The sequence below is a fragment of the Canis lupus genome, chromosome 24, assembly GCF_048164855.1.
Source record: "Canis lupus baileyi chromosome 24, mCanLup2.hap1, whole genome shotgun sequence".
Taxonomy (NCBI): domain Eukaryota; kingdom Metazoa; phylum Chordata; class Mammalia; order Carnivora; family Canidae; genus Canis; species Canis lupus.
This window is the reverse complement of record NC_132861.1, coordinates 47,889,149-47,913,768: the sequence shown is the minus strand read 5'-3', so window position 1 is coordinate 47,913,768 and position 24,620 is coordinate 47,889,149. Positions and strand designations below refer to the sequence as shown.

The following is a 24,620-nucleotide window of genomic DNA, read 5'->3' as shown; positions in this document are numbered from 1 at the left end:
TGGCTGGGGGGCTGCCCTCTGCCGGCTACTGGGTGACCCTGGGACGATGTGAGGTCAGACCTTGCCCCCGGGGGCGTCCACGCAGGCCTCAGCAGGTGCAGACTCGGAACCTCTGGGTCACCTGGCCAGTGACGGTGCAAGCAGGCCTGGGGGTCAAGCCGTGAGGTATGCTGGACTGAGCTGCCCTGCATCGAGGACATCCGCAAGCAGGATCTCCCCTCGTACAGCCCGGGGTCCAGTTCCATCCTCAAAAGTCACCGCTTCGTAGTTGCCTGGGGGATGGGCGCAGGGGCCATGGGAATAATTGCTTCACGGGTACAGGGTATCCTTCTGGGGTGCTGAAAAGTGGGAAACCAGCAGAGGTGGTGGCTTTGGGCATCCAAGTGGGCTCCAGGACGGGGAGTCTCTACTTCCCAATGACTCTACTTAGAAATAACGCCCTGAACTTGAATGAGGTGCTCCCTGGAGCCTCACCTCTTCTCTGTGAAATGGGCAGGACAGAAGCTTCCTCCCCCGGCGGTGGCAAAACTGTGGGAAGGAGCCTCGGCCTCCCCTAGGGAGGAGGACCCGGGCTGTGGCCTTGGCTGGCACACCCCCCGAGGAGCTGCAGGCCCGAGCGCTGGTATTTGCCGCTCACCCAGTCACTCGCACTGGTCTTCAAGCCAAGAGGAAGACTCAGGGCTCCTTCCAGCTGCCTCACGTGGTCTGTTTTTAATTTTTTTAGCAGTGGCCTTAAAGCCGGTGTTCTTTTATTTTTTTATTATTTACTTATTTTCAGGTGTTTTAATAAACTATTTCTGGTGGTGGTAACAAGGAGGTCACTAACGTGGATGCTCTAACCCAGAATTTGCTGGAAGTACATGCAAATCACAAAATCAGGCATGAGCACAACTCGGGACGCACACGTTGAAACCCTGGGAAGCCTCACCCACTTCACAGTGAACTTGAGATAAATCAGATCTTGACTATTAAGGATGCACAGAGAAAAGTGCATTTATGTTCTTGGTCGGGCCGGGGCGGGGGGCGGGGGGCACAAAAACTGGCCACATGTCACATGTGTCGAGACGAGATCTCTTTTTCTGCCACAGTCAGTGGACGATTTCTTTAAGCACTGGAGGACACATGTCTATGTCCCTAAGATTTCAGCCTGACGGCACATCTGCTACCCCCAAACAAGAAAGGGTGGACCCCGCCCCTGCCCGGCTCCTGGGAGCCCTTTACATGGGGATGGAGACAATGGGCACGACTCGGGCTCATCTCCAGAGAGGAGGCCCTGTCCCACCAACCTCTTCCTCTTTCCAGGCATCTTGCCACCCCGGGAACCCTGGTTCAGTGCCAGAAAAAACCAGCCACATAAATACCGCTCAGGTTACTGCTGGAGCAGGCGATGTGTCCCAGGCTGACGCCCCCATCAACCTCCTCCAGGCCTGACTCGGGACGGGGTGGCCTGCATTGCCAAGCTGTGCCCTAAATCCAGACCCAGTGGGGAGACCACATGGGGGTCGGGCAGCGAGTCATGTTGTACAACCCCCTGGTGTTGATCAAGTTTATCTGGAGAAAAGGAACCAAGGCGCCGATCTGCTGGTGGATCTCAGAAACCCTGGCACTCCTGCCGGTGCCAGGCCAAAAGAATGCGAGGAATTTGGATGCCTTTCGGCTGGGTTTGCCTTCAGGGCAAGGGGCTGTACTTATAAGGCAAGGACAGAAGTATTTTAAGTCCTGAGACCTCAGTGCAGGGCAGGGAGGAGTGACCCGGGACCAGGGAGCTCCTGAATTCCTCACATCACTATATGGAAAGCCCCCAGGGCCAGAGGCGCAGGCATCCCAAACATTCCGTCCTAAAGCACATGCAGATCCCAGAAAACAATGAGACTGCTAGAAAAGGTGGGGAGGGGAAGAAGAAGGATCCCAGTCATCTGTCAAGGGGAACAGAGGATGCAGGAGACTTAAAGAGAAGCCTGGAACAATCCAAGCCCTGCTCACTTTATTTGAAGGGCTGTTATTACTCACACATGATGGGGAAGGAAGGGGTAACTGAGCTGTTCCCCGTGAACTGCCCCTCCTCTACCCAGTGTGTGCAGAGGATCCATTTAATTTTATCTGATCCTTTCACCCAGTGAGGATGCATGTGCGTGGCTTTTCAACCCAGGAAGGCTGTGTAGACGACCCCACTGAGGTGAGGGTTCTATTGCTGACCAAGGGGGTCAGAATAAGAATCAAGAGCTGCTACGATCTCACCTGTGGGGGAAGTCCGGGCCACGGGGCCACGTACAGACTTGTTCCGTCACTAGGTTGAACACCCGAAACCAACGGAACGTATGTCAACTGCCCTTCAATCATAAAAGGGGGGTGGGGAACATCCAAGAAAATCCGCGAGAACATCCTATAAGGACACCATTCACTCTTCGGGGCCGCTGCAGAAAGCCTGTTCTGCTGCTGTGTTCCCGGGACAGACGGGACGGAAGTCCTCCCAGGGGCCCGGGGTGGGTGAGCCGTGGCCGCAGTGGCAGGGAGCTCGGTCAACCTGCACCTCGTCACTGGTGGCCATTGTTCGGGAGCTCGTAACCCCTTGGGTTGTAAGAATAACTCCTTTGTGCAAACACAAAAGGGACAGCCAACCTGGGCTCTGCCCCATGGCGGTTGGGGCTCAGAACAAGCTGCCCGTCTGGTTTCTGGGTAGAGCCAGAGTGTTCCATTGGTGGCACCAGAAAGGGAAGTCACTGGTGCCATCTGACCTTTCCAAGTTGGGGACATTTGAGAGCTGATGAGGATATGAAGACAGAGCCATGAGGGAGAGGTTTGCAGTGCACTAAGAGGCCAAGAAGCTTCTGGAAGGGACTCCTCCCTTCTGAGCCACTGTGCAGGCACACGGGGTCCATCTCCCCACTCGGGTCTGTGCACATCGGCCACGACACAGCGGTCCCCATGCAGCAGGCTGAGGGCAGCTACTCAAGCCAACACCCAGCCCGCCTGGCTTACCTATGACAGGCCACCGGCTTCCTGACGTCAGAGCGCAAGTCCCAGGACCCGGCCTCCCGTCCACAGAAGGCAGAGGCTGCAAGAAGAAAGGGGAACATAGGCTTCAGAGCCTCGGTCAGCAACACCTCACGTGGGTGCCTCCCCGCTCCCACGTCTAGAGTGAACCGCGCCCCGAGCCGCGTTGTCACAGTAAGGTGGGGACCTGGGTGCTGTGATGCGGCCCCAGATGCGCCTCCCATCCCAGCTGCTGGAGCGAGGCCTGCAGAAGGGCCCGGTTCTGCAACCGCCCCCTGGAGACCGCCCCCTGGAGACCCGTCTGGATGTCAGTCCCCAGCTCGTCTCTCCCTTCCCCAAACCCTTCCCCCACTCCCTCCCCAGGCAGGCCACCCTCCCCACCCCACCCCACCCCCGCTGATAACGTGCAGAGCCATGGGCCTTCAGAGCCATGGGCCTTCGGGGTTAGGGTTAGATCCGGAGCTCCTGCGGGTCTCAGAGGCCTGCCCAGGCGTTCCAGGGGCGCTGGCCCCAAGCACGCACCCCAATAAGCGTCTCACGCAAAGACCAGTGTCACAGTCAGCTCCCTGGGCAGCCCAGCCTGCCCCTAAAGCTTTTTTTTTTACTAATTTTTCCCCCAAGTCTGTCTTCCCTCACTTGCTGTTACCTCTGCTGCAGAGACCAGCAGTCTTAGTTCAACAGAACAATCTTATCAGCTAAACCCCCAGACACACATTCCAGTCTCCCGCCAGCAGTGGGGCTTCCTCCTCGCACACCACACGCCATGACTCAGGAGGGGGTTCAGGTCCCACTTAAGGAACGTGACACTACAGAGGCCACACCCCTGAAGGAGTCCGTATGGCACCAGAGAGGAAGGGGACCGAAGGTCACCACTGCGGGCCGCCCCCTCGGCCACTGGATCCCGGCCCCCGGTGTGGACAGGAGGATCTGCGGCTCTGGGGCTTTCCGGGCATCCTGGACCCTTCACATCGTGAAATGTGTGGCTGAAACTGCCTCTGGATGCCCTCCCGAGGGCAAGGCCAGCTGGCCTGCGACACTCCCGCCCCCTGCCCCTCTCCCCTCCCAGGGGACACACAGCCCCGTACAGACCACAGACCCTCCTCCGCGTGAATACTTCACATGCGATGGGAAGGAGCACCGTGAAGCATCAGTCCCTGGGACGCCAGGGCCGCTGGCTGGTTTTCAGGACACTGACCCCCCCTGCACCCCACCCCGCAGCCCCCACCTGGGGTCTCAACAGTAAAACGAACTCCAGATGCACAGAAAGGCATGAGGTCGGGATGGCCATCATCCCGAAGCAAAGAGAAAACGCGGCCCGGAAGCGGCTCCGAGACGCGCACGGCGCCAACCGGCAGAGGCCAAAAGCTGCATCGAAGTCAACCGAGCAGGAACAAGGCAGGAACAAGGCAACAGCGTGACAAGATAGACGCAAACACGACAAAAGACTCAGATCCCAAAGGAGACAGAAAAATGCGGGCCGGAGACCGGATGTTCGAGGCGCAGGAAACAAGAGGCCGCGGTCCACGGGCGCGCGATCTTGGGCGCGTCTCTCGGGGACTCGGGGACTCCGGGACAGCCGTCGGGGTGCTCCCGGTGATCCGGAGGCTGCTGTCGCCTAGGGCCCTCATCACGGGTACAGAGGGGGAAATGGGCTGCAAAGGGGCAGGAGGCGGTGACAGTGTTGCAGACGTGGCCCCTCAGAAGCGGGCTGGCGGGGGCTGCTGCCTCTCTGGATCATCTCCCTACTCTTTCTAATCTGTTCTGCGGGGAGTGTGGCCCGCACTTCTTTTTTTTTGGTTTTTTGATTGTAAAAAGTCACTCTTCCCAAGTCACAACACCAGCCTCTGTGAAACTAGGGTGCCTCCTTCCCCCGTCCCACCCCCACCCGAATGTCGGCTGGGGTGGTGGGACTCTCTCCTCTGCTGGGCGTGCTCCCCCTTGCTCTGGTCCATGTGGGCCCCTCACGCCGGGCCAGGTGGTGGGGGAGCTGGAGACGTCAGAGTTCCCTAGAAGAGCACCTCCTACACCCTTGCTGCTGCTCACCCCACCCCAGGCTCCCCAAACCCATGTCCCGGGGCATGAAATAGATGTTTGCTGAGAAAGCGCAGACCACTACCTCGTCCTAACTCCAAAAAGTTGCCAGGTTTCCTTTATGGAGAGCTTAGCACAACACTCGTATCACTGTTGCTTTAGGGCTGAGTCAACTTGGCATTTTTTGCAAAGGGCCTTGCAAGCTCTCTGGGGCTTGTCACTCGCTCCTTCCAGAGGATCATTTAGGTGGAGTTTTTATTTCATGACGTGAATCTCTGGCAGGTTCCCCAGATTGGGGTGGGGAGGGTGACTGGGTCAATTCCTACCTCATACCTAATATGGGATGACCCAATGTTGCCCAACAAGCTTAGACATGGCCATGCTGGACTTTGGGCAGGTACGTACACACACACACACACATGCATGCACAGCCCGAACCCTTTGGTAATTCAGTGTTGCAAGTACAGGGAGGACAGGGGGTCTGGCTGTGAATGGTCCCACCGGTGAGGTCCAGGGTGGGTGGATTAGGTGGACAGAACCCGCTGGCCCCTCTCCAACCTCCTAGTTCCATGGTCCACATCTCCAAAAACTGTACAAAGACCAGCTTCCCTGAGAAGAGAGCAGATGTGTTCTTTTGGCCAAGCACTGTCGTCCCCAGCGAGCGGCCATACACCGGTGTGGGCTCCCCAGTCCCCAAGGCCCCCAGAAGAAACCACAGGACTTAATGTAGGCTCAGTACATTAAGGTTGGCATCAAGTCCCAAAGTCTGGAAGATGCCTAACTCCCTGATTTTGTCTCAAGAAACATCAGTGGTGTCATTGGACAAAATTAAGGGAAATCTTCAAGAACCACCAAGCTGTCAACGAGCAATTAGGAGAAGGCACGATGCTGTGGTCTCTGGGAGTCTCGGAACACAAAGGTCTCTGCCTGCAGCCCAGTGTCCCCTGCGCATCTGTCACCAGCTGTTTTAACAGCTTATAGTCTCAGCTGAAGGCACAGCTCTGGAGGGTTTACCCTACTTGAGGAGGCCTGGAAGTCTGGGTGCATAAATCCTAAGGAGAGGCTCCCGACATTTAGACAGGTAACTATATTCATACGAAGACAGCGGTGACAGCTTTGTCCTACTTTCCTGCTCCAGGACAGCGACCAACAAGACACTCAGCCGGGCTTTCCAGATCCCCAGTTACAAAGTGTCAGAGTCCTGCCCTAGCCCCCAGGACCCCAGAACGTGAGGAAGTGGGGTCTTTCCTGAGGTAATGGAATTAAAATGAGGTCCTTAGGGTGGGCCCCGATCCTATTGGACTGGTGTCTTTACAAAGGGGGAAATCTAAAAAAAAAAAAAAATTAAAAAAAAAAGGGGGAAATCTGGAGGCGCACACATACACGTGGGGAAGGATGTCGTGTGAAGATGCAGGCAGAGATTGGGGCTCAGGGATCGCCAGCAAGGAGCAGGAGATACACACGGAGCAGATGCTCCCCAGAGCCTCAGAGAGAACCAGCCCCACCGACGCTCGATCTTTGACTTCCAGCCTCCAAACCTGTGAGACGACACACCTCTGGTACTTAAGCCACCCAGCGTGCACTCTGCTAGGGCAGCCCTAGGAAACTATTACACTCTCTCTGCAAAACGGGAAAAGGAATTCTCATGATCCCGCCCATCTCAGGGGCTGCTGTGGGGATGACAGATCAATTTTCAATGATCAATCCAAGCCACCACGATGGACATGCACGGATCGATCCATCAGCCAAAGGATCCCTCCTACGCTGTGTCTGCCAATCTGTAGAGTCTCCCCGTGGCAGGATCAAGGGGGCTCCCTCAGCCCCGCCCCTGCCCCAAAAGCCACCAAAAGGGTAGGACAAGAGTAGAAAGTAGAACAAGTAGTAAATTCTTGTCTCTACCAGGGCCAAACCTGGTGCGCCATCTGTCTTTGCACGGCGCCCATGAACGAAGAAATTTTTGATATTTTTAAAGAGTTGGGGGGGGCAGGGGGCTAAAAATATTTTGTGGCATGAGTATTATACGAAATTCAAATCGCAGTGTCCGTAAGTCAAGTTGTGTTGAAAAGAGCCAAGCCCACCTGTTTCCGTCTTGTCTATAGGACGTGTGTCCAGTACAGAGTAGCACACGAGGCCGGAAATACGCAGTCCGATGTTTTGCAGAGTTTGCTGACCCTATTTCTATACCAGCCCACTTAATGCAATGGGGCAAAGGGCCAGGCATGGTAGGGTCGGGGCACGGGGAAGTGGGCACGTAGCCACAGGTGCCTGGGTAAATGCCAGACGTGCCGGCCAAGACGGCAGGTAGGATGACAGGTGGCAGGGAGGCAAGGCCTGTCAACCCACAATGGCTGTCTAGAGATGCTACCCCTCAGGAAGGGAGGCGCACTCCTGGCCTCGCCCAGGCAGCAGTGCCCCCCTCCCCACCCCCAAGAGCAGCTGAGCACCATTAATTAGTCTTGATCTCATGGGATCTCATGCCCAGACTTCACCCCGCATTTTTCATTGTTCCGAGAGAAAAATCAATCCACTCTAAGAGAACCAATTAATAAAACTAAAAAAAAAAAAAAAAAGAAATTAATATTTTGGTAGACTGGCCATCGCCTTCACCTGGAGTGTTCATCAAAAATCCACACACACAACACTGTTAATTGCAAACCTATTTCGGCAGGTGGTGGACGATTACAGATTTCAGGGAAAGTGTCTGAAATCACACCTGATTGAGGTGGCGACATTTTCTCACCCCGGACACACGCAGAGCTGGTGCGCTTACCTTCTCCAGAATTACGCAACATCTTGAATTTTACAGACTACGTATGCGGTCAGGAATATCCTTTCCCCTCTCCTGTATCACACCTTTGTTGATAATGAAGCTCAAGGGGAAAAGGGTTTATTGAGACGGACACGCGGACACCCACGGTGGTTTATATACGTGCCCTCCCCGTCTGTGGGTTCCGTGGGGTGCCTGATGCAGAATAAGCCGGTGATTTTACTCACTGCGTGCGGCTGGCCGGCCTTCCTGGCTGCCCTTAGCCCAGGGGGAGGCTTCTGTTCGCCTGTGTGTGTGACAGAGGGACTCGGTGCCACCTGCCTGTCTTGGGCACGCGGACTCCCTCCCACACCTGCGGCCAGACGCGGCTGCTCCTCCTCTGGGTTTCTGACCCCTTTGGTCGCAGCCAGTGGGCCCTGTTCCAGAACTCTTTTTTATGTATCTAGGTATTTACGTATACGGAACTCTTTATGTATTTAATTAACACAGGAACAAGTGGTCACATAGGAGGCAAGAGCAGCTTCCCCAGCCACCAACCGGGGGGTTTTGCAGAGTCTCGATTGAGGAGAATCGCTTAAAAATGGGCCGCCACACTGGACAACATCGCACTATTGCGGGAAATTTTTTAAGACCCTGAACACGGACGGCCTCATCAGCATCTTTGTGCTGTTACTTGACTTTAAGGTAGAAATCAGAAGGACGTGCTGTGGTTCAAGCCAGACGCTGCTCTCAAACACTCAGAAAAGACTTCCACCCAACCAAAGAGTCACAGACATGGGTTTTGGCATTTTTTTTTTTTTTAAAGCAAAGTTTTAGGGCCTCTGGGTGTCTCAGTCGGTTGATCATCTGACTCTTGATTTCAGCTCGGCTCATGATCTCAGGGTCATCGGATTGAGCCCCGGGTCAGGCTCCACGCTCGGCGCGGAGTCTGCTTCTCCCTCTCCCTCTGCTCCCCCCATTCCCACACTCTCTCTTTCTAAAATTATTAAGTAAATAAAATCTTAAAAAACTAAGCAAAACACAGGAACATTATTTTTCCAGGCTTTGACTAACTTTTCCAACTAGCAGGTGGTCACTTAAGGATGTGGGCCATCTGACCCGGCTCTAATCCTGGGCCTCCCCAGTGGGGCTGGAAGTTCAAGTCCAGCGTCCAGACAGTGAAGGAGAGAGCTGCCCACGGGCGGCACCTGGGGCTTTGATTCTGACCCTATAACCCTTTTATTTTGATCCTATAACATCTCCCGAATAAACAGGAGATGACCCCAGTCAGGAAGCTGCGTGTGGGAGCGAGCTGCACGGCAGGAGGCAGCCAGGTAAATGGAGGACTTCGGCGGGTGCACAGGTCACTCTGCCCTTTGCAAGCTCGACGGCCTTGGCTGAGTGACCCAAATTGAATCTGGGCCTTGGTTTCAAGTAGAAAACACAAAACACTCAGGGAATGAATAAAAGGTTGAGAACCTAACTGCTAGCATGGGCATCAGGGGGTGGTTCTCCTACTAAAACCCTGATCCTCTCGCTGGCTCCCGGGTGACGGCGATGCTGCTGGTCCCTGGCCCACACACTCTGAGAACCACTGTACGATGCGTGATGGTCAAGAACGTATTGAGGAGACAACTGAGACCGGACCCTCTCGGCCACCGGCCTGAGGTCAGGAAGTGGAGAGCCGGGGGTCGCCGGGCATGGTGGCGGCCCAGCACCAGTGACCGATGCAAGGTGAACAGAGACCCCACAGCAGGCTGCAGCAAGACCAGATGTCCCGGAGTGAGCCCCTAAGACGCCACACTGGGCTCCAACATCACCCTTCTTCCTTCTTTCCTTCCTCCGAGACATAAATTATAAAACCTCCTCAGGGTTTCAAAGGCTTTTAAAGCAGGAGGAAGTCACCCTGCCCTGGTGCGAGTCCTGGGGAGAGGGTGCAGAGTCAAGAGCCACCCCACAAATGCCGACAAGCCTGAAGATGTTTAGGACGACGTGGTGTGTTGAAGGCTCAGAGCCGGTTAGGACGGGGACTCGAGTCCCGGCTCTGTGTGACAGCTGGGCCCACCGCGAAGTCTTGCCCTCTTTCCTCATTGGGGTCACGGAGGGGGGACCACAGGGCCTGGGCCTGAGTGCTGGGGGGCCTTTGCCCAGAGCCCCACGGCCACCTCTGCCCTCCCCACTGGCAGGGCCACCAGCCGTGTGAACTCTTGGGTTCTCCTACCTGGGGTCAAATCTTCACCCTGGCAGCCTGTCACCTGGGCAACAGTTTAAAAGGCAAGAGAGGGAGAAATGTGGCTGGAAGACCCTGCACCCCCCAACCCCCAGTGGGCTTTTCCAACTGATCCCAAACTCCAGCCCTCGAAAGCCCCCTCCCTAGTCAGCTTTGTAAAGGGGGTATGTGGGGGGTGCCCCTCCCCGCCCCCCGCCAGCCTCCCTGCTGGAAGGTGGTGACATTTGAGGTTTAGAAAACCCAGCTGTCAGGGCAGCCCCGGTGGCCCCGCGGTTTAGCACCGCCTTCGGCCCAGGGCGTGATCCTGGAGACCTGGGATCGAGTCCCGCGTCGGGCTCTCCCCGCAGGGAGCCTGCTTCTCCCTCTGCCTCTGTCTGCCTCTCTCTCTGTGTCTCTCATGAATAAATAAAATCTTTAAAAAGAAAACCCAGCAGTAGAGCAAAGGGAGGATACAGAACGTTCTAAGAGCATGAAATGATTCCTGATGTGTTAATCTGACTTCGCATCGCTGACCACTCCCCCCCCTGCGTCACCGCCCCCCCCCCCCAGCCTCCCAGAACGAGCCAGACCCACAAAGCACATACAGAAACTGGGTCAGGGATGGAATCGCTGGAACAAACACTTTCTGAAGCCCAAGACCTGAATAAAGTAAAAAAAGGGGACCATTCTGTATTTTTTTAAACTCTTCATCCAAAATGAATCTGCAGTTTCTAAATCTCTTTGTTGAGATAAGCACAATGTTATCCGGAAATTCGAAGGAGTCCCCAACCTCAGGGAATATCCTACTTTTTAAACGAGGCTTTTTTAAAAAAAAAATGCAATCTTGCAAAAAGTGAATAAAAGTCACCAAACCCCTGCGGGTTCGAGAAAGCCACTCTCAGAGCGGTGCGCACCTGGGGAAAGGTTCCCGGGACGGCCACAGCGTTGGGTGACCGCCCCCCCACCGCCAGCAAGGCCGGCCAAGGGCACGGGGTCAAGGGGGTCACGTCCCTTTGGGTCCCCGCTGCGGGGCGAACGTGTGGCGCCGGGTCCTGGGCGGAACAGAGCGGTGCAGGGGGCACTATCGGGGCCGCAAAGGCAGGTTCCGTCTGCGTCTCTCGTCTCCAGCCAAGCACGTGCAGCGGCACGCTCGGCACGATCCGTCCCTCCGAGGGGCTGCTCTGGATCTGGATATCGACTCAGGCTCCCTTTGGTCATCAACCACCAAAAACGAAGCATGAGAGGTGAACAGGCCTCTCAGCACAGCTTCCGTGGCCGCTGCTCGTTGGGTTCAGGCGACAGGAGGTCAGCGAGAGCCAGGCTGCGGCCTCCCCACCGGGCCTCTGCTCCCCGTAAAGCACAGAGGGACAGCAAGGCGGCAAGACACTGGGCTCCTGCCTTCTGGAACTGGAAGGAGGAGAAAGCAGGCGCCAAGAGGGAAAATGCTCGCGGTGCCAGGACTCTTGGTGGGGCAGGCGCCACCCCGCAGGTCTCGAGGTCTGCACGGGACAGGAGGCCCTCGGCGGGTGAGCGGCCCGGGGTGTCCGTGCGCCTTGAGTGCCACATGTGCCCGAACGCTCACCTGCCACACTGGTGGCCGACAGTCATTAAAGCCAGACCCTGCCGGCTGTCTCAGCTCCTGCTGGATGGGCTGACACAGTGGCCGTCCTCATTCCCCGGGACCAGTCACCGAGCCTGGCCTTCACGAAGGCAGCACCGCATTGACTCAATTGTCCCCTCGCTGGGCCATCAAGCTGCTCTCCAAATGGGCAGGTGCAGGCCCCCATCCTCACTCTGCCTGTCGGAACACACTCCCCAGGGCGGCCCTGGGGTCAGGGCCCCAGCCTCCCGTCCTCCAGAGGGACGACCACAGCATATCCACATGGCTCCCAGGACCACAGTGGTCCTGAGCTCAGAAAGTCACCATGCATTTGCCTTCTTCCTCCTCATCTCCTGCCCTCGCCCCCACCCTGCTCCTGCTTCCAAGGACCAACCCTCACTCCCCCACCTCTCAATACCAGTCCCCAAATCCTTACCTCAGGCTCTGCATTCAGGGCCAAACCAGAACAGATGGCTATTCTATAGTGTTAGATATTCCCAATTTAGAAAGCCAAGGAAATATTCTGTTCCATTAATAAGATACACTGGATGTCTGGGTGGCTCAGTTGGTTGAGCATCCCACCCTTGATTTCGGCTCAGGTCATGACCTCAGGGTTGGGAGATGGAGCCCGTGTCCGGCTTCGCCCTTGGCGTGGAGCCTGCTTAAGATCCTCTCTCTCCCTCTCCGGCCCCCTGCTCACTCGCACGCACTCTCTCTCTCTCAAAAATAATCAGATACATTTACACTCCGCTAAACTGGAGAATAGCAAATGGTATTCACGCTCCAACTGACATTTCACGTTAAAAATAAATACATTCGTTGAGGCTCACGTCCAGACTGAAGACCAAAGCCGTGAGAGCTCGTGACTCCCACGGAGTTCCTGAGCCCAGGTCGGGCCTGGAACCCGGCTCAGGTCCCAGGCCACGTGTCAGCAGGGACGCCCACCCCCGCCTGTGAAAGCACCAGGAGCTACGACCTCCAGTCCCCTGCACTCGGGCCTCTGCTCAAATGTCACTTCCTCGACCCTTCAAGAGACCTTGGTGGCCCAAAACACCAACTCATTCTCTTTCAGTCTGGCAGCCAGTCCTAGAGTCCAGGTACCAGGAGGTCTGGTTCCATCTGGAGGCTCTAGCGAGAGAATCCATTTCCCCGTTTTTGGCTTTTAGTGGCCCCGGCCTGTGGCCCCTCCTCCATCCTGATCCATCTCCCTCATCACAAGGCCTTCCCTGAGGTCAGGGCACCTTTGCCTCTCTCTTAAAATGACACTTGTCATTACATTATATGTAGAATAATCCAGGGTAATCTCTCCTTAAACTAATCATATCTGCAAAGTCCTTTTTCCGTATAAAGTAACATGCATAGGTTCTAGGATTAGGGTGGGAATATCTGGGATTATTCAGATTAGCACATACTGCATCCAAACCAGCTTTTCACCCCCCAATCCCTCAGCTGACCTCACTTCTCACTCCTCACATTCTCCGAGGATGGTTTAATTTCCTTTCCCTTCTACTAGAAAGAAATGCTCCGTGAAGGCAGGGACTCCATCCTGTTCACCTGGAACACAGCAGGTGCTCAGACGACACTGTAACAGGTTGACCTGCTCGTGCTGGGGGGCAGGGACCCGCCAGTCTCGCTGTCCCCAGCCCCAGGCCTGCACCTAGCCCAGAGTAAGATGCTCCATTACTAACTAGTACCTGTCCCCTGAACGTAAAAGAAAGTCCCCCAGGGTACCTGAGACCTGCAGTTTTATTTTGGAGCAAAGTGTCAACTCCCAGGGGGTCCCAGCTGCCCTGTTCTTCCATCAAACCTACCCTCCCACTGCCTCCCCTACTTCCCCTGGGTCCCCCGCTTCCCTTGACTCACCTGCTTCCCCTGGCTCATGAACACAAGGTGCCCTGCTTGCCCTGCCACCTGCCCATCTGGGGCCTGGCTTCCCCGAGCCATTTCAAGCATTTCAAGGCTCTCCCTCCTTAGTACCCACTGCCAATTCCCTTCACCAACCCGTCAGCCACCTGGACCCTAAAACTCCTGCACACACACCTGCTTCCCCCTATAGGGAATGCCTCCTTGGTACCCGCCTGCCCCTGCAAAAAGGACTCAAGGTCCAGCTCCTACCCACCCCTCTCACAAAGCCTGTGACTTGGGCTCTTGGCAACAACCCCCCCCCCCCCCCGCCGCCCCTACTTAGAGGCTGGCACTTCCAGGCCATTTAAGCACAGGTGAGCTCCTTCCAGTTCCGGGGGGTGAGTCTCTGATGGGCACTTAGGCTCTCCAGAGAAGATGATGCTACATCTCTCCAGTGTCCTGCTCCTGGGCCTTCCCTTGGACAGACCAATAAACCAAGCCCCCACTCAGCAGTTACCTGCCGTACCTGCCGCAGGGCGGGCTGTGAGCCCCACCTCGGTGCTGCCAGGAGCCAGCCTGGGGCCGGCCCCCGGGGGTGTCCACGCACAGAACGGAACAAAACTGGGGAAGCCACAGGTGTGTCCCCAGGTGCCACAAGTCAGGCAGCCAAGAGCAGGCGATGCCCCCTCCTCACCTGGGAGAGACGGCCAGGCACCGAGAGAAACTCAGACTGAGGCTGCAAAGGATAGAGGGCTGGGGGGGGGCTGGGGAGGCTGGGGGGATGTTGCCAAAGAAAATACAGGACGCCCAGTTAAATTTGAATTTTGAACCATGACGAATACTTTAATTTGTATAAATGTGTCCCAGTCAAATACACCTGGATGCCGTGCATTTTTGTTTGCTAAACCTAGCACTGTGAGGGGGTGGAAGGATCTACAGGGGTGGTCACCCCAGGCTGTGCACCTCCAGGGAGGTGGGGGGTGCCCTCCCAGGGAGGAGGAGGGGCGATCAGCAGCCAAGCCCACTGTGGTCCACTCCTTCCGGACCTCACTAACAAAGATAGTAACTTCCCACTAAAGAACTTTAAAAAAAATAAAAATCAAAAACGAGTCTTGCTGCCTAGAGAAAAAGGTTGTTTCAGTAATATTTTTTCCATTGCCGCATAATCCGCAAGAACTCACAAACAAAGCAGTCACTCTCCAACCACAAAGATCGCCATGGAAACAGATCACCTCCATCCCGAAAATCATGACTTCACCTCACATTCCACCAGAAACCGACTACAGATTGTTACCAGAAAAATCCTTGTGCAAACAAACACAAGCCAACTGCCACTGAATGGCAGGAAATGGAGCCGCTTTTTCTAATTTTAACATTCTCTAGAAATGCACTTGTTCTAAATAGGCAGGGCACAGTCTCCCCGGACCCACATTCCAGCAGTAGCAATCACCTCGAGGGCGCGGGGCAAAATGCAGGTTGAGAGCTGCTGGCGGGACTCGAGCCCCAGGCCCAGGGCTGACTCTCTCTCTCTCTCTCTGGCTCCTAGAACAGGAAAGTAATCCCAGGCCAGGGGGTGCCCCACAGAAGGAGACCCGGGGGGGCAGGCTGGTCAAATGATTAAGGTGAATGTGGGCCTAATTTCACAGGGACAGCCGCAACCCAAAGACTTGACCACAAGGCCACACCTGGAACCCTCCAAAGTAATCTGCCTGGGACGGATGCAGAATGGGACTTTCGGGGGCCGTGAAAGGCTGCGTGGCCAAGTGACAGCCTGCCATGGAGGGCTCATTTTTCCATAAAATTCAAAGAAGTCCTGCAGTTCAATAAGGAAAAGGAGTTAAAAGCCATGAACAAAGGACCTTCACCTTGGAAGAATGGAGAGTGTTGATAAACATGGGTTTATGGCCATCAGTCAAGAGGAAAGCATAGGGGCGCCTGGGTGGCTCAGGTTAAGCATCTGGCTTCGGCTCTGGTCCTGAGATCGAGCCCTGGGGCTGGCTGGCTGGCTGCTCAGTGGGGAGTCTGCTTCCAATCTCTCTCTCTTTCTCTCTCTCAAAAAAAAAAATAAATAAAATCTTAATAAAAGAAGAAGAAAGCATACACTAAAACAAATCAGATAGCCTTTTCCCTTCCATCGGGAAGCATCTGGCTTCGGCTCGGGTCATGATCTCCAGGTTCTGAGATCGAGCCCCGGGGCTGGCTGGCTGGCTGCTCAGTGGGGAGTCTGCTTCTCAATCTCTATAAATAAATAAATAAATAAATAAATAAATAAATAAATAAATAAATAAAATCTTAATAAAAGAAGGAGAAGAAAGCATACACTAAAACAAATCAGACAGCCTTTTCCCTTCCATCGGGCCTCCTCCCAAAGTGAAAAGTCCGACGACAGGGAGCGGTGGTGGGGATGCAGAGTAACCGGAATGATCCGGAACGCTGCCTGTGGGAAGTGATGCTGGACACCCACCGGCCCCCTGCTAGAGGGCTCCCCGAGAGGCATCTGCGTGCTGGCGGGCCCTAACAGCAAGGGTGGGAAACCAGCTCCGGTCCTCGAGAGGAGGCGGAGGCAGTAAATGGAGGTGTTAGCGCACAGTGGAAACCCTGCGGCTCTACCCATCAACACCGGTGAACTGCAGGAACAGGATGTGCAGGAACCCTGGGAGGGCTACGCGTCGCTCTCCCGGCCCCGCGTCACAAATGACCACACGCAACACACCTGCGTCGCGGTTTCTGCAGGTGGGGGATCCAGATGTGGCTCAGCTGGGTCCTCTCCTTCCGGCCACGGTCAAGACCTCGGCCAGCACTGGGCCTCATCTGAAGGCTCAGCTGCCACCGGCTGGCTACTGGACCGCAGGTCCTTGCCAAGTTGGACTGCCTGCGTGGCATCGTGCTCAGTCAAGGCAGGCAGGAGACAAAGTCTGTCATCCAGAGGGAAGTTAATCTCCGACGTAACCTAACCATGAAGGGACGTCCATCCCTGGACGAACTCTATCAGGGCTGGCTTGCCAGGCCGGCCACAGCAGGCGGAGGGACGACACAAGGGTGGGGACCACCGGGGGCCATATGGGGGCTGGCCAGCCACAGGCAGAAATACACGCTTCCACGTATGTGTACGTTACAAACGTGGAAAACAATGGACAATGCTTAAGGACCCAGTGTTTATTGGCTACATGGAAAAACTATAAATAGCAGGGGGAAAACCACAGAGTTCAGGTTAGGGGCTACTTAAATGCTTACACTAGATTGGAAAAAAAAAAAACATCGGGGGCGGGGTGAGAGGACCCTGGCGTTGGGGAGGGCCTCAGGGCTTCAAACGTGAAGTTCCACTTCTTGGCACGGCTGGTGGCTACGCAAGTCTATACAGGTGTTTGTCGTTTTTGTGATGTTCTGTTCATCCCCCTCCCCCCTCCAATGTTCTTTATATTTCCTCAAGGTTTAGGGACCACAAGGCTGGCCTTCCGGCCCCTCGTGGAGGAGCAAGGGCAAGTGTCCTGCACGCCGCAGCCGCCTCCCCTTCGTCCTGCCCTGCAACAAAATAGACCAGCCTCGAGCCAGAAGCAGGGCCCTCCTGGAAACCCTTCCCTCCCCAGCTAGCGAGCCAAGTTCAAAGGCCTCCAAGCTTTACCTGGAAGGACTGGAGTATGACTCAGAGTTCTCTCTACCTCCTCCCCGACTCCCTTCCCAGCAGTTGAAGGTGGGATCGGTGGCCCTTCAGAGCTCAGGCCCCCTTCACCAGGCCAGGGGCTCCGTCCGGGGCCTCAAAGTGCCCCGTGCTTGGTGGTGGTGGCGGGTGTTACCTCTTGAGACAACTGAAAACAAGAACCATCGATGGCTGGGAGCTGGGAGTCACCCAGACCACATCCTGTTTGGCTGCAGCATTGATTCAATCGTGCCAATATTGGCAAACAAAAGGACTTGCTACGCAGGCTTACAGAAGAGGGACGTGATGTCTGAGGCAGGGAAGCAGCCCAGCCAGCGTCCCCGCACTGGTCAGCACTGGTCAGCACCGGTCAGCGGACGCCAGCTCGGCCTCCGAGGCTTACGGGGGGTGCAGGGCCCGAGCACCTGGTCCCCGGGCCCAGGGGCCACAAGGGGAGGCAGTGCCTGGGACCTTGCCTCTTGCCTGGCCCTCCACGCCCTGGCCCCCCCACAGCAGGCTCTTAGGTAGTAGTGGAGGGAATGAGTGAGCGAAGCGTGAGGAAATGCAAGCTCTCACTGGAGTAGCTGAGGACCAAATGGTTGCTGGGAGCAGAGCAAAACCTCCCCCCACCCCGGGAGGCCCACGGCGGCGGTGGCGGCCACCTTGCTCTCCGGACTCCTGTCCCACAGCCAGGCAACATCTTGGAAGGGAGGAAGGGACACAAAGGAATAACGAACTCTGCAGTCCACCCCCCTTGAAGCCTGGCCTTCCTTGGGAAAATCCTCTACCCATCGCACAGCCTGTTCCTACTGGAGAAGGACCCAGAAAATGTGTTTTCTCTAACATACACTAAGCATGTAAGGAACCTAGAAGCGTTTCTTCCATGACCGTACAGGGAATGTTGAAGCTTCTCCCTGAAAGGTGCAGGGAGTCTCGGTTGGGGATGAAGAGACACCCACTGGGCGTGAGAGCGAAGGGGGGGCACGGGGAGGACCTTCTGGAGGGCCTGGCCAGCCATGAGGGGGTCCCCGGTGCAGTCAGGACCCTAACGGGGCCATCCTGGCTGTGTCACCTCACAGGAACCCTGAGGACCCCAGTGATCACCTCTGAGACGGGGGACCCTCCAAAGCACACAGGTCGCTGGGGCTCACCCAGTGTGGGACCCCTACGCTCTGGTTCGATGTACCTGAGTGCCAACAGGTGGGCCAGGCAATGGCACCTGTCCCACCCGAGAGCTTCTGCACAGACTCGGGGCGGCCCAGGGTTCAGGACCCAGCTCCCACCCTCACTGGCCTGCAGGGCCTTGAGCAAGCAGGAGAATCGCCCTCATCTCTGAAAAGGGGTAAAAACGGGGTCCACCGCACAGGGCTGTTGTGGGAGGCCCTTAGAACAGAGCCAGGTCCACCGTCAGAGCCACCTCGGTGCTCACAGGACCGACCCCACGTGCACACACGTGTCTCCTGCTCCCCCCAGCCGCCACCTCCTCGACTCTTCCAGGCTCAGTCTCCTCCCTCTACTCACGCTCAGGCTTATGCCCCAATTCATCCTTCTGACCATATTTCTGACAAGTTGTGAAGCCCGAGCCCTCTCCCCCGCTGGGCACACCCCTGCCAGCCCCGCCCAGCACTCTGCCCATCGCGGGGGCCCAGCCACTCAAGTGCAGTCTCCGGTCAGAAACGCAGCTACTCCTCACCGACTGTGCCAGAACCTGCATTTTAACAAGATCCCGGGTGATTCCCGAGCACCTGAGATCTGAGACGCGCTGGGCTGGGGGACGGCAGGTGCAGCCGGAGACCAGCATTGGTCCCCAAGCTCCCCTCAAGTCGGGTCCCGTAAGACTTCTTGCCTGAGATTCTGAAACCCCTGCCTGGGAGCCAGTGCATCCAAATGTGCACGCGTGCAAACGTGCTTGGTGGCTTCCTCAGTGCCAGGCGTGTTAGCAGGGCTTGCTCCCTGTGCCCAGATTCAAAAACCGAAAGCATATAAAGGAACAGATGCCTGGAAGCAGCCGCGTGTATTCTGAACGTGTCTTAATCGGGCATCTTCGGAGGAGACGATCCCATCCTGTCGTCCATGCGTCCACCTCGAGTTGCTAACAGGATGAGCGGGGCCCTGGGCTCCCACCCCAACACCTGCTGCTCCGCTCTGAAGCCCAATGTTCCCGACTCTGAATGTTGGAGCAGCTTATAAATGGGCCCATTGTCTCCGCTGCCCTGCTCCCTTTCTCGAGTTCACCTGGCAAAAAGATGATCCGCGTCTGTGTTCAGAAGCCGGCTCCCCTCATTGGCCGGGAGAGCGGCTCACCTCCCAATGTCTGGTCCAGGAGCAAACAAAGAACGGGCTGATGCAAAGAGATGGGCCACGGCCTGAACCGGGGTGGACCGGGCCCACGGCACTGCAGAGAAGGGCTGTTTCTGGCCAGGGCCTGGGGGCCCCGGGCTCCTCCTGGCAGGGGGTGCCTGGTACCACTGGTGGCCCTGGCAGTCCACCCGCACCCTGACACCAGCCGTGGTGCAGCCTCGTGACGCAGACACTCATGCAGAGGGTCTGCTGCCCACTCACTTGCCTGCCACTCTTTTGTCAATGCTTTTTTTTTTTTTAAGATTTTATTTATTTATTCATGACAGGCACACAGAAAGAGAGAGAGAGAGGGGGAAGCAGAGACACAGGCAGAGGGAGAAGCAGGCTCCATGCAGGGAGCCCGATGTGGGACTCGAATCCGGGACCCCAGGGTCACACCCTGGGTCGAAGGCAGACCCTAAACCTCTGAGCCACCCAGGTGTCTCTCTTTTGTCCATCCTTAAAGATAAGCTTTCTTTAGAATAGATTTAGAGTCATAAAAAAGCTGCGAAGAAGATAGCGCAGGGAGTTGCCACATACCTCCCGACACCCAGTTTCCCTCCTACTAGCCTCCTACACAGGGTGCCTCATTTGTCCCAAGGATGAACCCAGTTATAATGAACTGAAGTCCATGCTCTATCCAGACTTCCTAGGTTTCTTCCCCTGATGCCCTTGTTCGGTCCCAGGATCCCATCCAGGACACCATGAGACACTCAGTCTGGTCTCCAGAGGCTCCTCGTGGCTATGACAGTTGAATTCCTGCACCGCAAACCCCAGCCTTCACTTCAGGCCCCGAACTCTGCAGAGTGCGAGGCAGCTGCTGGCAGGACCACGCGCGGCCCGCTCCCAGAGGCGAGGCCAAGATGCGTGCCAGGCGCATGTCACACGCGCCGTAATCGGGCGAAGTTTTATGATTATCCCCATTACAAATCGCCACGTGTCCCAGCCAGGCAAGGCCGCCGTGGTTAACGATGAACTGTATCCCCCTCTGGTGTGGGCGCACGGACTGGCTCCGATCCACCTCATTCTCTCCCTCCTCCCACTTGACGGCCAAAAAGCACCCCAACACCACCCGGTGAACACACGGGGTGCCACGGGGAGGGGGGACATAGCAAGGAGCCGGGGAACCTGTGCCCAGCAATGAACCCCTTGTTTCTCCTGAGCTGGGAAAGCTCATCCATGGGGACAAGGGTAGGCACCCCCCCAACCCCGGGTTTCCCTGAGCCCCGAGGGTCACCCTGAGCATGCAAGACAAGCCTGTCACTACAGCAGGGGCATCAGGGCTGAGTCGGGCTGAAGCTGCGGGATCCTGACTCCTCAAAGCTGTAACTCAGGATCACCATTAGCCAAGGGCCCTGTGTCCCAGGGCGAGCCACCCCACCCACTCCGCCGGGCGCCGTGTCCTACGGGGGGCACGTGGAGTCAGGTTCACTCCTCTCACGGCTCTCCCAAGGCGGGTTCCCACGGCTGGCGAGGAGCTGACCCACAATAAGGGAAAACGTTCCTTCTCAGGTTCAGGAGAAGCTTCCCAAGCACACCTGTCAAGCCAGACCCAGAAAAACCCTTTGCAAGGGCTCACATTCCACGTGGGCAGTGCCACCCGCAGTGCCCCCCAAACCCAGGCTGGAGAAAAGCAAGGCTGGGGGAAGTGACACAAAGCATCCAGTCCGCTCCCGTGGGCCCAAAGTGTGTATTTGTTCCCCCAAAGCTGGGATGGCTGCTAGGCTGGGGCCTGGCGCACGAAGGTGGCCTCGCCGCCCTGTCCACAGAACAGAGAGCACCGACGGCTTCTGCCACACGAGGCTGCGGTCTGGCTGGGGATGCTCGCCCAGAGCAAGGGGGACCCTCGGGGGGTGCGGGGGGTGGGCGTGAGCTGCTCCTGCTTCCAGTAAACACGGGGGCCGTGAAGAGGTTCCTCCCACGACATCCCCGGGAGACAGCATCCCACCTCACGCCACGATGGCCGCGTCACCCAAGGACGTACAGGTGACGCCCATGTGGCCAGCGCTGTTCCCACCACCGCTGAGTGAAAAAGCAGGTTTGCAGAACTGAGCGCAAATGACCCCATTTCTGAAATAATGTCCGAGTGATTTATCTCACGGTGATGGAGCAATAGGCAAGTCAGATGACTTAATTTCTTCTGCAGGCTGCGTTTTTTGAAGTCTCTGGTAAGCACGGATCGCTCATAAACAAACAGCTCCGACAGCGACCGGCCGGCCTTCACAGGCACCGGGCAGCTACGACTCTCAGGTTCCAGGTCCCCAGGGCGATGTGGGTGTTTGAGATGTTATGTGTCACAGTGGACTTCCCTTAGATGGGTTCCTTAAGCAATCTGCAAGAGGGAAGGTGGCTTTCTGGGAGTGATGTCTGGGGAGGGCTTGTTCCCTCTTTTCACAAAGAAACTCCTCCTTCTACATGGTCTATTCAGAAATAAGCCTCCCCTCCCCCAGCAACTGTGTGATGGGAGAAAACCCCAGACATCCAGAACAATTCAATGGAGTCTTCATTTTTTACCCTAACAGCGTCTGTACCCATCTAGTAAAGAAAAAGCCTTGTCACGGAAACTCTCTATGGAAAAACCTAAGTAAATGCCACTTAGAAGGAGCGGAGGAGTCAACAAGCATGAAAAGACACTGCAACAATCACCAAATGCAAATCAAGGAGGCATCACGTCGCCTGCATTAGGGTGGCTACTATCAAACCAACAGGAAACAGCAGGTGTTGGGGACCCTGTGGAGAAACCAGAACCCTGGTGCCCCATTGCTGGGAATGTAAAAAGGAGCAATCATTGCGCAAACGGTCCGGCAGTGCCTCGAAAAATTAAAAACTGAACCACCAATATGATCCGGCGATCTCACCTCTGGGTATACATGCAAAATAATTGAAGGTCTCAGTAGATATTTGCACACTCACGTTCATAGCAGCATTATTCACAATAGCCAGGAAGTGCAACTTAAATGTCTGTGGGTAGATGAACGCATAAAGAAAATGGAATATTATTTTGCCTCGAAAGGAAGGGGATCCTGTCACATGCCCTAACACGGACGAGAGCCTTGAGGACTTTACGCCAAGTGAAATAAGCCAGTCACAAGATGACAAATGCTGCGTGACTCCACCCATAGGAGGGAGCTACAGCAGTCAAGTCCATAATAGAGCTGGAAAGTAGAAAGACAGTTACCCGGCTCTGGGGGAAGGTAGGAACCGTCTTTTGGTTTTGCAAGATGAAAAGGGGTGTGGGATGTTGTGCAATAACGTGCACATACTATATACTATTGAGCCGTACACTTAAAAGCCATTAAGATGGTGAATTTTACATGTTTTTTTTTTTTTTATCATTAAAAATAAGATTTTTAAAGAGAAGGAGATGATAGAGGCGCCTGGGTGGCTCAGTTGGTTAAGCGTCTGTCTTCGGCTCAGGTCATGATCTCAGGATCTTGGGATGAAGCCCTGCATCAGGCTCGCACTCACCATGTAGTCTGTTTCTCCCTCTCCCTCTGCCCCTCCCTCCACTCTGCGCTCTGTCTCTCTCTCTCTCTCTCAAATAAATAAATAAAGTCTTTAAAAAGAGAAAGAGGGAGGTGTCTCAGTAGCCTACTTTGCTCGGGTTGTTTCTGAACAAATGTTTGTCAACATCCTACAGCAACACACACCAAACTCCTTTCGATTTGGGCCTGGTACCCAAGACAGGTCTGAAGCTGTTAAAAAAAAAAAAAAATCTCTACTCCAATTGTTTTATGTGGCAAAAAGTGTCCCCGGTCCCCCAAAGCTAATATACAAAAAAGACAACTGTGCCTAAATGCCACTTGGGAACACAGAAAATGAGAGGTACAGGTCAGCAGAATCCACGGCAGGCCAATGGAATCAGCCCCAGAAGTCAAGGTCAGTCAAGGTCACTTGACCGAGGAAAGTGCTCTAGCCCCTGAGAGATGGGCCCACTCCAGCCTCCAGCGTAGAAGAGAGACTCACTTTTCACCCTCTATGTGTCTGTAATACTTGAAACTGTTACAAAAGCACAAAAGCACGTGTTACTCTTCTAATACGGATTCAGGCACACCAAATGCTTAGAAAAAACATCATCTTGGGAATGATAACCAAGACATGTATTGCAGGGGGTGGGGGTGGGGGGGAAGGTCATTCTAACCTGGTGATTTTCCATCTCAGCTGGGCAGAGAGCCACTTCAAGTTGCTTTTGAATTTAGAGATGCAGGGGCACCCAGGTGGCTCAGATGGGTGGGTGTCTGACTTTGGCTCAGGTCATGATCTCAGGGTCCTCTCCCTCGGCAGCCTCTCCTGCTCGTGCTCTCTCTCTCTCTCTCTCTCTCTCTCAAATGATTAAATAAAATTGTTTTTAAAAAAATTAGAGATGCAGAAACCCCAGCTCCAGTCCAAATGACCCTCTAGGGGAGGGACCTGTGCAATAGTTTTAACCCTCACAGGTGGTATTCTAAACCTGCTGAGGTTTAGAGATCCACCAAGACCTCCCTTATGGTCACAAGAAAAGTAAGGATCCTGCCTGCATCAGGCCTCAGGGCTAACGCCAGTGGCCCAGGAAGTCTGCCCAGAGCAGCTGGAACTGAGACACCAGGACGCCGAGGGTTACTGTGTGTGTGTGTGAGACAGAGAGACAGACAGACAGGGGTGGGGGAGGGGAAACATTTAGCCTTAAGGCCTCAGAAGGAGATCCCACAGGGTAGAAGGCAGCAAAAGCAAGGATCAGGGTTGTGTACAAACACACACCCCTTAGGGGACCACTGTGGACTCCTAGGGACTGGCCTGGAGGATGCAGGGCAGAGCAAGCTGAAGACAACTGCTCAGAGGCCAGCCTGCCAGGCCCTGTACGCACGCCACACAGAGAAGTCCAGGCTCACTCTGAGAAGCCAGGACAGCCTCAGAAGTCTGCAGGCCACATCGTGGTTTTGGTTCTTGGGAAAGATCAAAGGCCGCAGGAGAACCGTGTCCAGCAGGCTGAAGCCACCAATGCACGTGAAGGAATCAATGAGTGAATGGATGGGAAGAAGGAGGAGGCGGCCAGGGTCACAGAGCCACACTGCTCACAGCTGACGTCCGCACACGTGGGACGTGACATGACTGTGGAGTCCCACAGAAACCCACCAGCACACGCATCACATAACATCCCCAGTGCAGAGAAGTGGGGGGGGGGGGGTTGAGCCCTGGGGCGGATCATCCCCCGATGAAAGCATTAAACATACACAATCAA

The 24,620-nt window shown here is 55.5% G+C and overlaps 1 protein-coding gene across 5 annotated transcripts in view; it reads right to left on the bottom strand.

The window, feature by feature from the left end:
* SH3BP4 (SH3 domain binding protein 4) overlaps positions 1-24,620 on the bottom strand; it is an 83,424-nt gene that overhangs the window by 43,829 nt on the left and 14,975 nt on the right. For 4 of the 5 annotated variants that reach the window (XM_072796778.1, XM_072796775.1, XM_072796779.1 and 1 more), the window contains exon 2: positions 2,980-3,055. The gene's annotated coding sequence lies outside the window, so the exon portion shown is untranslated. Of the gene's footprint in view, positions 1-2,979; positions 3,056-17,047; positions 17,184-24,620 lie in introns of those variants that run through there. The other variant, XM_072796777.1, reaches the window with a different exon arrangement.